General features: G+C 41.7%; 1 protein-coding gene across 4 annotated transcripts in view; it reads right to left on the reverse strand.

The window, feature by feature from the left end:
* The window catches only part of LOC147458603 (uncharacterized), a 69,731-nt gene extending 56,422 nt beyond the window's left edge, over positions 1-13,309 (reverse strand). For all 4 annotated transcript variants that reach the window (XR_015187758.1, XR_015187757.1, XM_086510057.1 and 1 more), the window contains exon 1: positions 13,147-13,309. The gene's annotated coding sequence lies outside the window, so the exon portion shown is untranslated. The remainder of the gene's footprint in view (positions 1-13,146) is intronic.
* Positions 13,310-14,662: the final 1,353 nt, after the last annotated feature.

Below are 14,662 nucleotides of genomic sequence, written 5' to 3' on the forward strand. Positions count from 1 at the left end.
TTGTACCACTTTGTGCAATCATAAGTAGACCACTCTCACCGACGAGAGTGGGGCCTTCGGAGGAGGGTTTTACAACGTCTCTGGTGTCGTATCTCTCTTCTCTCTCTATCTCTCAGTCTCATTCACTTACACGCACGGTGTCCATTTACTTTGTTTGTGATCATAGCACTTTCCATTAAGAACAGAAGGCTCTCCCTTCCATAAGAACTAAAAGGAACCCTTGAGCATAGTTCGGAGCACTCATCTTGAGCAAAGCGCAAACAATCATTCCGTTGCACCTAACATCTAGGCTATGTCGACGACGACGGTGATGACGAGGCCGACCTAAGGGCTGAAATCTGCAATCTTTCTACTGCTCTCCAGAAACGCTATGGGCTGAAATCTGTGACTAGTCCAAAAACGCTGATTTGGGGGCTTTTTTCTATGGGTCTTTGACGCTGAAAATCTGCAGGTTTAGGGCTGAAAACTGAGGTTTCTTCAGGCTGAAAACTAATGGTCTTTCCGGGCTGAATCTGCTACTTCTTTTAGGGCTGATCTTGATGGTTTTCCTACTGTTGAAATCGCTGCATGCTGTGGCTGAAAAGGCTGCAATCTGCAAACGCTGTGACAATCCAAAAACGCTAAGGGGAGCTCTGCAAAAACGCTAGGGAAGCTCTTGCAAGAACGCTATCTGATGGGGTTCCTTTGGCGATGATGATGATGCAAAAACGTTAGGCCTAGGCTTGACTGCGGTGAGGACTGTTGATGCAAAAACGCCAAGCTGTGATGCTTTCCAAAAATGCTAGTGGAAGGGGGATGGTTCTTCTGTGCTTGGAGGAAATCCACCAAGTTCTTGTTGAGAAATTGCCTGTTGAGCTTGGCTCCTGTTGCCTCTTCTGCCAAATAGTGCTAGTCTAGGGTTGCTTATATACAAACTTACTCAATTTGCCCTACCTACGTTCCAACAAAATTCACCTAAAAATAATAAGTGAAAAATGTCAAAAATAGGGAAAATAGGCTAAATGCACTGGAAAATTCCCCTGAAGGATTTTTATGGATTCTAATGGGAATGCTTATGATCATGCTGTGTGCAACCAGAGGATATGCATCTACAATAAGTGATTGGGCATGCACGGTCTACGAATAGACTCACAAAATAGCCAGATCACTTCTAAATCTAGACTGACTGGACTGACTGAACCCTTGTCGTGCTGTAGCTTATCCACGGACACACAGGGTTGAATGTGTCACGTGACATCCCCTCCTTTTCAAAGTGAGGTACTCGTACCGAACTGTATAGCGTCGAGGGAGATCGCCAATAGCATCCGGAATCTTGGAAGGGACTCTTCGCCGGCCCACTCTGATGTGTGGGTCGTGCGGTACTTGAACTTCATAAAGGTCAGCAACGCTTGCTTCTTTGGGCCGCGCCGAAAGCGACACAAAGTCTTTTATGGCTCCTTCAATGCTTCAACTTCGGCGAGAGTCATGCTTCTTTCTTCTTCAAGAATCTCCATGGCTGAAAATTCCTGAAACCATTTCCAACACAAAACCATGAACATACCTATTCCATGTAAAGTGATTGGAAAAATCATGTCGTCCTAATAGACTGTGCATGCAATGTAGATGAACAAAGAGACGGAGTGCCAAACCGTTCACCACACACACGCAAACAATGAGATCGAATCTTTCTCTTCTGATCTAAAGCAATCAACTGTGGCAATTCACAACGGAAATGCCCATGCTTGGTGCTCATACTTTCATGTGCTCTTTCTGAGACAATGTCATGCCAAGGAAGAGACATGGAATGTGACTTCCGTGAACGCATACTTTTCAGCTTTTCATAAACAATCCGCATACATCCGTGCTCATTCATGAGTGAAACATGCTCAACGTACAATATGTTATGCCTAGGAAAAGGGATCATATAAAGATGCTAACTAAAATACAGGAAACGATCACGAATGAAACACTCGAACAATGCGTGCTCACTAATCATGCGAACACATAATACTTCCTGTGAGGGTTCTTTGGACCTAGGCTCGAGAGCCAAGATCGGTGCTTCCAGAAGGGGTTCTTCCTGAGTGGGTTCTTTCTGAAGGGGTTCTTTTGACCTAGGCTCGAGAGCCAAGATCGATCCTTCGTGGTTGAGCGAATCTGCAACGAGGTTAGCTTCGCTAGAAAAAGCATTAACTAACACATCATCCTTGTGAACAATCACCTCATCTTCATGCAACTCATCATGCTTGTGAGAAATCACATCTTGATGATGCAAATTATCAAGCTCGTGAGAAATCACATCTTGATCATGCTTGTCATTGACATCCAAATCATCATGCTTAGCAATATCATTCAAATCATCATGCTTATCTTTGTCATCCAAATCATCATGCTTGTCATTCAAATCATCGTGCTCATCATTATCATTCATTTCATCATGCTTCTCATGATCATGCAAATTTGTGTGTCATGCTTTGGAGAAGAAGAGACTGAGAGAGTCTCCTTTTCCCGAATCTCTTGCATCTGTGCCTGAACTTGAGAAAAGAGTCGCAAGAACTCTTTCATGTGTTGGTCGCTCTTTCCTTTGACAGCGGCTGCCATTCTTTCTTGGTGTTTGCGCTCCATTTCTACTCTTCTTTCTGCGTGTCTGCGCGTTTTAACTTCCTTTCCATGAACATCTGGTCAAAAGCCTCCATAGGAGTTAGTGCAATCCTTGATGTAGATGGAGAAGGGGGAGGGTCGGAAAAACAAAAATTCTTCTTCGCCTCTCTCATGCTCATCACCTCTAAGCGAAGTATCCATTCCGCTTCGAGTGATGACCATTCTGAAGTCGTGGATTCTTGTGGGTTCTTGAGTTCTTAAGTTCACGAGGAACTTGGATTCTTGGGGGTCTTGGGTTCTTAAGTTCACGAGGAACTTGGGTTCTTGGGGGTCTTGGGGCTCTTGAGGTTTTCTTTCGCTTGCAATCTGTGTTTGAGAAGGATCTTCTCTTCACCCGAGTTCTACTCCTTTCCGCGGGCGCACCCCTTGGCGGCCTTGCGCTCACACCAAGGTTGCTTTTTCCCACCTCACGTCGATTGGCCGGCCGCTAAGTACACGGTCCGCTCTCAATGAGTGAAAAGAGGCACAAGGGGAGGCTGGACAAGCCCTTCTTTCTTGGGTTTCCTGTCACTCTTCAAAAACACGATTAGGAATCAACACGCACAAGCGAACTCGGGTTCGTGCGACCGCAACAAGCAAAAACATTCTTGTGATTCTTGTGGTTCTTTCCTTGAGTTATACAGAACACTGCCAAAGCTCTGATACCAATGTAAGGTGCAGCGAAATGAATGTTTGCGCTTTGCTCAAGATGAGTGCTCCGAATTGTGCTCAAGGTTCTTATGGAAGGGAGAGCCTTCCGTTCTTAATGAGAGAGTGCTATGATCACAAACAAAGTGAATGGACACTGTGCGTGCAAGTGTATGAGACTGAGAGATAGAGAGAGAAGAGAGATACGACACCAGAGACATTGTAAAACCCTCCTCCGAAGGCCCCACTCTCATCGGCGAGAGTGGTCTACTTATGATTGCACAAACTGGTACAAACTGTATGCATGAGATCTAGGCTATGTCGACGACGACGATGGTGATGACGAGGCCGACCTAAGGGCTGAAATCTGCAATCTTTCTACTGCTGTCCAAAAACGCTATGGGCTGAAATCTGCGACTAGTCCAAAAACGCTGATTTGGGGGCTGTTTTCTGTGGGTCTTTGACGCTGAAAATCTGCAGGCTTAGGGCTAAAAACTGAGGTTTCTTTAGGGTTTTCCTACTGTTGAAATCGCTGCATGCTGTGGCTGAAAAGGCTGTAATCTGCAAGCGCTGTGACAATCCAAAAACGCTAAGGGGGGCTCTGCAAAAACGCTAGGGAAGCTCTTCCAAAAACGCCATCTGATGGGGTTCTTGTGGAGATGATGATGATGCAAAAACGCCAGGCCTAGGCTTGACTGCGGCGAGGACTGTTGATGCAAAAACGCCAAGCTGTGATGCTTTCCAAAAACGCTAGTGAAAGGGGGATGGTTCTTTTGTGCTTGGAGGAAATCCACCAAGTTCTTGTTGAGAAGTTGCCTGCGGAGCTTGGCTCCTGTTGCCTCTTCTGCCAAATAGTGCTAGTCTAGAGTTTCTTATATACAAACTTACTCAATTTGCCCTACCTACTTTCCAACAAAAAGTCACCTAAAAATAATAAGTGAAAAATGTCCAAAATAGGGAAAATAGGCTAAATGCATTGGAAAATTCCCCTGAAGGATTCTGATGGATTCTGATGGGAATGCTTATGATCATGCTGTGTGCAACCAGAGGATATGCATCTACACTAAGTGACTGGGCATGCACGGTCTATGAATAGACTCACAAAAGTGTCAGATCACTTCTAAATCTAGACTGACTGGACTGACTGAACCCTTGTCGTGCTATAGCTCGTCCACGGACACATAGGGTTGGATGTGTCACGTGACATCTTCACTATGGAGAATTGGCTAAGGGCCATTCTAGCATGAACACATGCCCGGACATGCTTACCCTAAGCACTTTTTTTATACATCTGTGCATCTCTTCACCTTTAAATATTGTCTCTACTTATTAATTATTCAATGTAAGGTCATTTTTTAATGTGTATTACCCAAGAACGGCCCTAGGGACATTGTGGCTTGCAAACACACACAAACATCCAAAGAATGGCCATTCTTGCTTGCACTTATGCACACACACAAACATGCAAATAATGGTCCCAAGACATTCTTGAAAGTTCAAAACAAATAAGAATGGCCTTTGGGCCCCATTCTGGCACGAACACATATGCTTACTATAAGCACATTCTTTGTACATATCTTTGCCTTTTTATATTGCAAAATTGCTTCAAGAATGGCTCTTGGGACATTCTTTTGATACCAATAGGCCAAGAAATACCATTCCTTCATGCATACACAAAAGCATCAAATAGTGATACTTTCATGCACAAAATCTAGTCTTGCACATCATGAGTATGGAGCATGTCCACACAGCCATGTTGGCATGAACACATACCCAAGCATGGTTACCGTAAGTACATTTTGAATGTGGGAATGGGATAGATGCCTTAGGACTATTCTTAAGATTATTTAGTTATCTATTATCCAATGATGGTATCAATTGTCTAACATGTAAGATTAGCTTGATAGCTAAATAATCAAATCTTTGAGTGTGTGTGTGTGTGTGAGAGAGAGAGAGAGAGAGAGAAAGAGAGAGAGAGAGAGAGAAAGAAGGGACTTATAAAGAATAACCTTAGGACCATTCTTTGGATTATATAGTATATCAATTATCCAATGATGGTATCAATTATCTAACATGTAAGATTAGCCTGATAGCTAGATAATCGAATCTTTTAGTGAGTGTGTGTGTGTGTGTGTGTGTGTGTGAAAGAAGGGACTTATAAAGAATAACCTTAGGACCATTCTTTGGATTATATAGTATATCAATTGTCCAATGATGGTATCAACTATCTAACATGCAAGATTAGCCTAATAGCTGGACAATCAAATCTTTGTGTGTGTGTGTGTGTGTGAAATAAGGGACTTTTAAAAATGGCCTTAAACCAATTATTTGGATTATTTAGTATATCAATTGTCCAATGATGGTATTAGTTGTCCAACATGTAAGATTAGCCTAATAGCTAGCCAATCAAATCTGTGTGTGTGTGTGTGTGTGTGTGTGTGTGTGTGAGAGAGAGAGAGAGAGAGAGACATAAGGGACCTCTATAGAATGGCCTCAGGACGATTCGCTGAGTTATTAGTATATCAATTGTCCAATGCTAGTGTGTGTGTGTGTGTGTGGATCAAAGGAGTATTCTAAAAAATTGTCTTAGGAAAAATCAAATAATGACCTTAGGAAAACTCAAAAGAATGGCCAAGGTTAGATTATATCTTCAACGATATGGAATTTACATAAACCTACTTATTAACATCACTGGAATATGAATAACATAGCTTTACTTCAATAATATAAAAAAGAACCATTATTTATTTTTTGAAACATTAGAATTTGACCAATCTGGAAATGAGAATTTTTCCACTTTACCTAAAATACAATCTGGGAATTTCCAAGAATTGAGAGGCTGGCTAAGACAGAGAGATGATGTTGAGGCTTAGATAATAAATCAAATATCGCAATAGAAGGAGGCTTCTCAATGTGTGTCCTTGTACTAGACAAAATGAAAATGTCTCAAGACCTCTTGCAATCAAGCCATCCACATGAAGCGAGTATATTTTGATACTCCCTTTTGTAATTAAATAAGAGGATCTTTCCATATTTGACCACTTTGTAATGTAACTAAATACAATATATTGAAGCATGATATTGTAACTTAAACCTTATTGTAGTCCTAATGTGTCACACTTTTTTACAATTTAATTATATGCATACTTTCATAATAGTATTTGTAACATGACATGTCCATATTTATCAATAAGCCTACTCATAGTTCTATAGGCAATGGGATTAACCCTAAATAGATAAAAATCCTTTCAATTATATGCGTACTTTCATGATAGTATTTGTAACATGACATGTCCACATTTATCAATAAGCCTACTCATAGTTCTATAGGCAATGGGATTAACCCTAAATAGATAAAAATCCTTTCCATGGACTTGGATCAAACTATGGTTCCTCTTGAATTTCCATCTAAAATGTTGTTACATTGAGTAACCTACTCTCTTTGAGCAATCCCTTTCTAAAATCCTTAATGTGTGTGAAAGAAGGGACTTCTATAGGAGCCCATGACAACTATCAACAGATAAATGGTGCTACACATTATCTTGAGATATGATCATATATACTCTCTGCCTCTTGTTCCCCTTTACATCACCTTTTTACAAATATACCTCACCATAGTGAACTTTGCCAAGGTAGCATGAATTTGCATAATAACTCATCTGCCACTTGGAACGGGTCTAGTATCGGTGCATCAAACTAGGCTTCTAGAAAAAATACTATTAGGATGATAGAAGAAAGAGAGAGGGTTAGGGTCAGGTTTAGGTCTAATAAATATGATTAACCTTTCTAACCAAGCTAGTTTTCCACCCTCATGTGTGACAGGCCGAGTTGTGACCCTTTGGGGCACATGGCCTAAAAATCAAATGTAGTGGAAAAGACTCAAACAAGATGGAAAAGACCTATTTACGATAAGCAAAAACAAAGTAGTGAGAGCCCTAACCATGATGACAGATCATGGGCTTCCCTCATGCATGGCAATCAATGGTTGGATTGCTAATGGAATTAGGGCTAAAGCCCTAGATATGACCTCAACCCCCTTTTTATTGAAGCACACAATCCTAACTTTGCCCCACCTGCACACTCCTTTTCCTCCCATGTCCTGCATGGTGCCCTGCATGGTGCCCTCAATAGTGAAGAGGGAGGTAACCAAAGTGACACCCAAAGACCCGTACATTTGTCAACATATGTGGGACAAGCTGGTGGAATGAATGACCAAGATAGTTCTCCAGGATAGGAGGGAGATTCCCTCCAACCTTGACAAGGAGCCAAGCCAAGGAGATCATCATCATCATGATGGAGGAAACCATTCAAGTTGAAGTAACTCCATCTCTATAGCTCTTTTTGATTCCTTAAACAAGGAAGTTTCTATAGATTACTAGGCCGAGCATTGATTGCCCTAGACCCCCTATTGAACTATTGTGAGCATGGGTAAGAAAGCAAATGGAAAATAGAGGTATTGAAAGTGTAATGACTTGGTATCTGCCCAAAAACTACTTCATATTTCTCTTCAAATCCAAAGAGATTCCCTTGCATGCTTTAGGTTTTCGATAGTGGTGCATAAGAAACTCCTATGTATGCTTGTTAAAAATGGTACCATGAAGTTTTCCATATCAATTCTAAGCCTAATCAATTCCTTATGCGGGTGGTGCTTTTGAATCTACCATTTGACCTTTTACCCTTTAATGAAGAAAGTTTTAGCCCCTCTGGGAAAAGCCTTGGCACCCACCCAATCTTAGAAATCAATCCAAGATAGCACTCCCTGAGTTCTGGTAAAGATTGACATTAACGCTGATCTCCCTGATAGCATTAATATTACATGCAAATAAGCAAAATGTATTAAGAAAGAGATTACGTAAAAGAGTCTCCCAAATGTATGCTTTTACTATAGCCAACAAGGACATTACATAAGGCAATGCCCACTCAAGCCCCCCCCCCACCCCCACCCCCACCCCTACTCTTTATGTAAGAACTGAATGAGCTAGTTTTTCCTCTCATCACTGATGTCATCCCATTTCCGGAGGACATCCAATTGAAACAGTAATACCTCCTTGTCCTCTTTGTTCTCTATTATGTCTCCTAACGCATTGTATGTGTATGATTGCCCTAAGGGGGGTTGTGTCCATGAGACGACGTGATGCACCCGCTCGAGTTTTAGACGCCCTAGACCTTCTATAACCCGGTGATCCACAACGAGAGATGGTCGTTGACATTGTGGGGATGAAGCATTAGTAGCTCCCTCCACCCCACAACAACCCCCACCACCTCCTCCTCCAGATCTGTCTGAGTGATGGGAGCTTTGTCTACTAAGATACAAAGGCCTTGTAGGTGTAGACGGGGTGGTGTGTAACTACAAGCGCACATTGGGGGGATGGCAAGTGATATGGGGAGCTTAATGGTAGAGGTGATAGCTAGATTTGAAGGCCCCACACTAACGGACCCATATGCATGGAAGCCTTGAGACACTACAATACACAGGTCGGTTAGTGACCATTATACCAACATTCTAGGAAATGATTATATAATTCGCCGTTGTAGGACATTTTTCAAAATAGCGTCTTAGCAACTAGCGTCTAGAACTCTCTACACATGAGATGATTCGGGAGTGGGGTGGCCCTTATTGAGTCTTTTCTTCTTGGGTTTGGACTGGGGGAGATGAAGTTTCGCTAGGGATATCTAGTATTGTCAATGGCCGCCGCTGAAAGCGGTTCTTACGGGCTATTTGACAAATAGTCCTCCCATGGCATTGGTAACTCGCGTACACGTAGGAATCCCAACACCAATGTGTGGATTTGTCTTTGCTCAATGGATATCAAGGTGCTATGGGAGATTCTTGGGCACGTAGTAGAGTGTGGTGCGACGTTGAAGGTGAAGAAGTCTACACTCACACGTGCACTGTAGATGTTTCTCACAACGAACCTTGCACATGAGTTCAATAGGTTTCCCCTCTCGTCTATCTCTTCGTCGTAAGCAACAAGTGGAAAGCCTAAAGAGTTTAGATGTTTAAGTTTTCTATGGTCTCTGTTATATTCCAAGTGCTAGGATCCTGATCTTGATGGCCGGGCGGTAACAGAGTATCTAAGTTGATGTCCAAATCAGTAATGGGTCTATCTTGATAACTCTTATGGGTTGTGATTAACAGGAGTTTACCACAATATTCTCCCAAAGGAGTATCAGAGCAGTATACGTAGGAGTCCCAACCCCAACGGGCGTTGGATTTGTCTTTGCTTAACTGTCAATAGGACACTCACGGTTTGGCTTGATGTATGGAAGGGAAAGGACGGGTAGTGTCGCTGGAAATGTAGGGGTCTACACTCACACGCGCACTGCTCGTGTTTTTTCTTACACTTAACCTTACACTGTACACATCTGGGATCTACTATGGGATCAAGAGTATTTTTTGGTGTTTCATGTTTTTTGAGTTTTTGTAAGTTTCTATTTTTTATGTTTGATTTTAGTTGGGTTTTCTGATTTTTATGGACTTTTCTATAGTTTTACTGAATAAAAATAAAAGACGAAACAAAAAATGTGATCGTACGTCGAAATGCCGTTTGCAAAATCAGAGCGCGCGTCTACATCCACCAAGGGTTAAGCGTGTGCATGTCTACTTTATGTGCGAGTGCTTAATTAAGTGTGTGTGTGTGCGTGCGCACGTGCGCGTATATACTTTTCGATGGTAATGTATATCCGTGTGGATAAATATACACAAAGAATTAATAATGAGAAAATTACCTTCCAAATTAGAACTTCAATCTTTTAAAACGGTAAAAATCTCCTCTTCTTGTGCATACGGGCTGGTGTTTTGTGAATTGTTACGCACGTGTGTGCACCCTTGCCTTCCCTTGCGGTAGTGTCAGCTAGTCCCCGGTCGTCCCTTCTTGTTCGGGGATTAATCGTGTGAGTGGGAGAGGGAGGAAGGATCCCACAAATTTTTCCTTTTTAAAAACTTCCTTGAGTTTTAAAAGCCAAAGTTAAAAGCTAAAAGCTTTAAACTTTAAAAGCTAAAGTTTAAAAGCTAAAAGCATAGACTGTACTTTTAGGCTTTTAAAAGTTTAATAGGTAGGTATTTAAATAGGGTAAGTATGGGCTCCCAGTGCGGGTGTGTGGGTGCGGATTTTTTTTAAAAAATAATATGGGCACGGGCGCGGGGTGTGAGCGTCAGGCGCGGGTGTGTGTGGACGCGGGGTTGTTTTTTCTTTAAAGTTCTATATATTTATTTATTTATTTATTTATTTATTTTTTAAATGGGCACGGATGCGAGACGTGGGCGCCTGTAGGCACACGTGTGTGTGGACGTGGGTTTTTTTTATATAATTTATTTATTTATTTCTTTCTTTCTTTCTTTTTTAAATATGGACGCGGGCGTTGGGCACGGGTGTGTGTGGGCGCAGTTTTTTTTTCTCGGGTGCGGACGCAGGAGTGTGTGTGTGTGTGTGTATGGGTACCTAAGTACAAGTCCCCTTAGGAGGTATTCACACCTCCTAAGGGATAAAAGAGGTGCATGAAAAAAATAAGAGAAAAGAAAAAAAAAAAGAGAGAGAGAGAAAGGGAAAGAGGGAGAAGGAGAGAGCGAGAGAAAAAAAGCGAGGGGAAGGGAGATAGGGAGAGAGAAAGAGAGAATAAATATTATTTTATTTTATTTTTTAAGAATGACAAAAATAAAAAATTAAGAATAAAACAAAGAAAAGGGGAGAGAGAGATCGGATGAGAGAGAGAGAGAGAGAGAGGAAAAAGAAAGGGAAAGGGAGAGAAAGGGAAGATGGAAAAGAAAATAAGATACCGAAAGAGAGAGAAAATATAATAAAGATAATAAAAAATAATAAAATTAAAATTAAGTAAATAAAATTAAAAATACAAGATACAAAAATGACAAAAAAATAATAAGGATATAGTGAAAAGAGGAAGAGAGAGATTAATAGAGAGAAAGGGTGTGTGTGTGTGTCTGTGGGTGAGCGAGAGAGGTGGAGAGAAAAATAATTTAAAATAAATAATAAAATAAAAATTACAATTATAATTAAAATTAAATAGAAAAATATAAAAAATTAACAAAAAGGGCTAGAAAATTTATGGTAGATTACACACGCGTTCCTGGGTGGGGAAAGGTTGCGAGGTTACGATTGGAAAATCACGGCGAGCGGGCAGCGGAGTGTCCGGAACGCGTTCCCGGTGCTACGAGCAGGCACTCGGAGGGGGTTTTTCGGCGCTTAATGGTGCTAAAAATAAGAATGAAAAGAGCAAAAGGAGGGGATGTTTTTTGATTTTTTTTTAAATTTCGGGCGCCGGCGGTGGCCGACGGGCGGCCGAACAGGGGCGGGCGGCCACAAGTGTGAAACGTACAAGTTGGGTATCAAGTCGTCTGCTTCGATGAGTATACTACTAATCTATCACTAATCTACTAATCTTTCAGCCGTTCACGCGTAGACGTAAAGCGACGGACACCCAATTTCAGGCGCGTATAAGTTGAGCATACGGGTCCGGATCGCCGAGCTGTTTTGTAGGCATATTCTTCTCATACCCTACTTCACTCCTACTAATCCTTGCCCTTATTGGATTGCCGAATCACTCGTTCTCATACGGTCTACTTGGGCACCGGCACAGGCGTTCCGGGAGCCAAAAATGACCGTCCCCGACTCCGATCCGACCCGAATCGCACCGGAATGAGATGAGATGGTTCAGCCAAGTTCTAAACACTCTATTGGATATGTTTATGAAGTCACATCTCAATTGGATCTTGTTTCAGTACATAGAAGCGAATTTACGTTTGCTTTTTTAAAAAAAAGCTTCAAGAACAGACGCCTACATGCGTAGACGAAGTGTTACCGCTTGCTCTGGGCGTCAAATTGGATCCCGATTATCACCTCGCGTAGCTTAGGACTAAGGCTATACACCCCAATCATCGCTACCTAAATGATGATGCTCGTTTGTGCGCTAGAGCGGATCTAGACTCTCTTTTATCTACAAAATTCTACCATTTCTTTAACCTCTTCCCGGGATGTGTAGTGAAGGACCCAAACGACAACGCATAAGGTCATATGAATATCATATGGACATCTACACAACTCTCCGAAGCTCCCTCATCAAACGGATATGCGTTTGGACATACCTTTGATGAGTTAGAGCTCGATTAGTGAACGTACGTTCACTAATTATCCAAAAAAGTCAGATTTGGAAGTCATCTTTCATCCTACCATAACTATATATCCGCCAATCTGTTACACACAAACCAAATCTCTATTCATATCTTCTTAACATGTTCTTTAAGCCTATCTATTCACCTCGGTCATCACCTCTACCAATTGAGTATGCCGGGCCGCCGAAAAGTGGTCTCGAAGAGGGGAAAAAACCTGCGTTTTTCCGTTCTTGCAAGGAAATGGGCGTTATGCACGCACCATAACCATGATTTTCAACATTCTAACACTCTCTAATCATAACCATAACATCCCTATATCATATTCAATTCATTCCACATACATTCAACCTATGTACACATGTTTTTTCACTAACACATATGCGTATGCGTATCTGTCTACGAAGAGGCTTCTTCACGAATAGATACCCATGCACATAGCAAGAGGGATACGGCCACTATGCGTAGACGATATCCTTCTCTTTGTTGTCAAGAACTTGCTTCCCCGGCAGCAGCGCCAAATATTAAGCCCTCTCCCACTCCTCTCCCCTTATGTAGGCGGAGCGGATGCAGGAGATACGCTAACTTTTCCTCTTCTTTGCTTCACTTCCTTATGCAGGAAGGTTATACAAAGCAAGAGGAGTGTCGTCGGGACTTGTGCTACGACCGTGAGTGAGCATACATTACCATATACGCACACACACAACAAGAGGGATATTCTTGAACAAAGAGAAAGAAGAAGAAGGTGTGTCACTCACCTCTTCATCTACGCCGGGTAAGATGGGGCGCTCCTCGTGCGTAGTCGACGCTCATGATAAGCCAAGTCGCGAATAGGAAGCCTCCTTGCGAGTCCACAATACCTCCCTAACACACAGAAGCCGATGTAGAAAAAGCACAGAGAGCAATCCCGTTTTTTGACTCAAATCCCAAATTATGAGTATTCAGATTTACATTTTTGGCTTTTAAATGGCTTCAAGAAGTGTCTGGGCGCCCATACTATGACCAGGGACCATTTTGAACACGTTTTGACGCTCTCGAGACACTCAAAATGCCTCTTTTCAGACCCATACTCGGGTTTTTTCATAATTACAAAGCTTTTGCGAGAAAAGGAATAAAATTACAAGGGTTTTCAAAAATAAAATGAAATTACATTGAGCCAGCAAAAATTATAAACCGGTTTTTGAAAAATAAAATAGAAATACAATCATTTAATTATCCTCCATGATGACATAAACCAAAGCCAAACAATTTTGAACTCTTACAATGAAGCAAGCTATAGTGATCACCCTAGGAAGGGGGAAGCGGTAAATCCGTCAAGCTACCAGGAAATGCTACATCAGTTAGAAGCCCTAGAGCTTCTAGCCAACAAACTCCTTCAAAGCAGAAACCATTGAAAGATCATATGGTTGTTGGAAGTTTCCAATTGGATTAGGTTCCCTCAAAATCTGCAGACAAATGTTTATATGAAGATCATCAAGGACAAAAGTTTCAGCTGATCTCCACAAGTCAAAGTCAAAAGCCGACAAATCCAATAGTGTTCGAACAGTTACATGTGACCAAGCTCACATATGCATATCAAGATACAGATGGCAATGAATACCAACAGGTTCATGACCTTGTACAAACCCTTACGGATGGCCCGACTGAAGTCAAAGACTATTTGAAGATGATGCAAAGCCTCAAGCTGCCAGAACAGGTGACAAAAAAGTCAAAGTCAATAGAAGCTAAAGTTCGGAAAGCTACACAAAGGTCACCCACAAAAATCTCCTCCGAAGAGACAGATTCTACTAGAAAGTACAATGGATCTTTTAAGATCAAAGGTTACTCACATGCAGGGAGACAATGCTCATCAATTGTAAGAAAAAAGTGTAGTATTACAGCAATACGAGTCGACATCAATGGAAGTAGGAGTAGGTGGTCAAAGCAAAGAAAATGCAGATAAAGCTCAACCAAAGGACACTGCCACAACAAAAACAGTCAATTCAGACACAAATCCTGAGACGATCAAGTGCAACATTGTTGGTGAAAACGAAGAAAAGTTGTCAAGTGAAGTAAAGCTAGATTTTCAGTTAGACAATAACCCTTTTCACACTTGGAAAAGATGTGGACAACCATAGTTGGAAGATGCTCCTGAATTTGTGAGCATATCTGGAGACAAACGAGCATAATGCTGAGGAATCATCTCCACCACCATTGAAGTAAGTTCACATATAATCATAGCTCAATTTCATGTGGTAACAACAAAGGATATGCCAGACGACATCATAATAGGAA

Source organism: Adiantum capillus-veneris, chromosome 4 (genome assembly GCF_014529385.1).
Source record: "Adiantum capillus-veneris isolate H3 chromosome 4, ASM1452938v2, whole genome shotgun sequence".
Lineage (NCBI taxonomy): Eukaryota > Viridiplantae > Streptophyta > Polypodiopsida > Polypodiales > Pteridaceae > Adiantum > Adiantum capillus-veneris.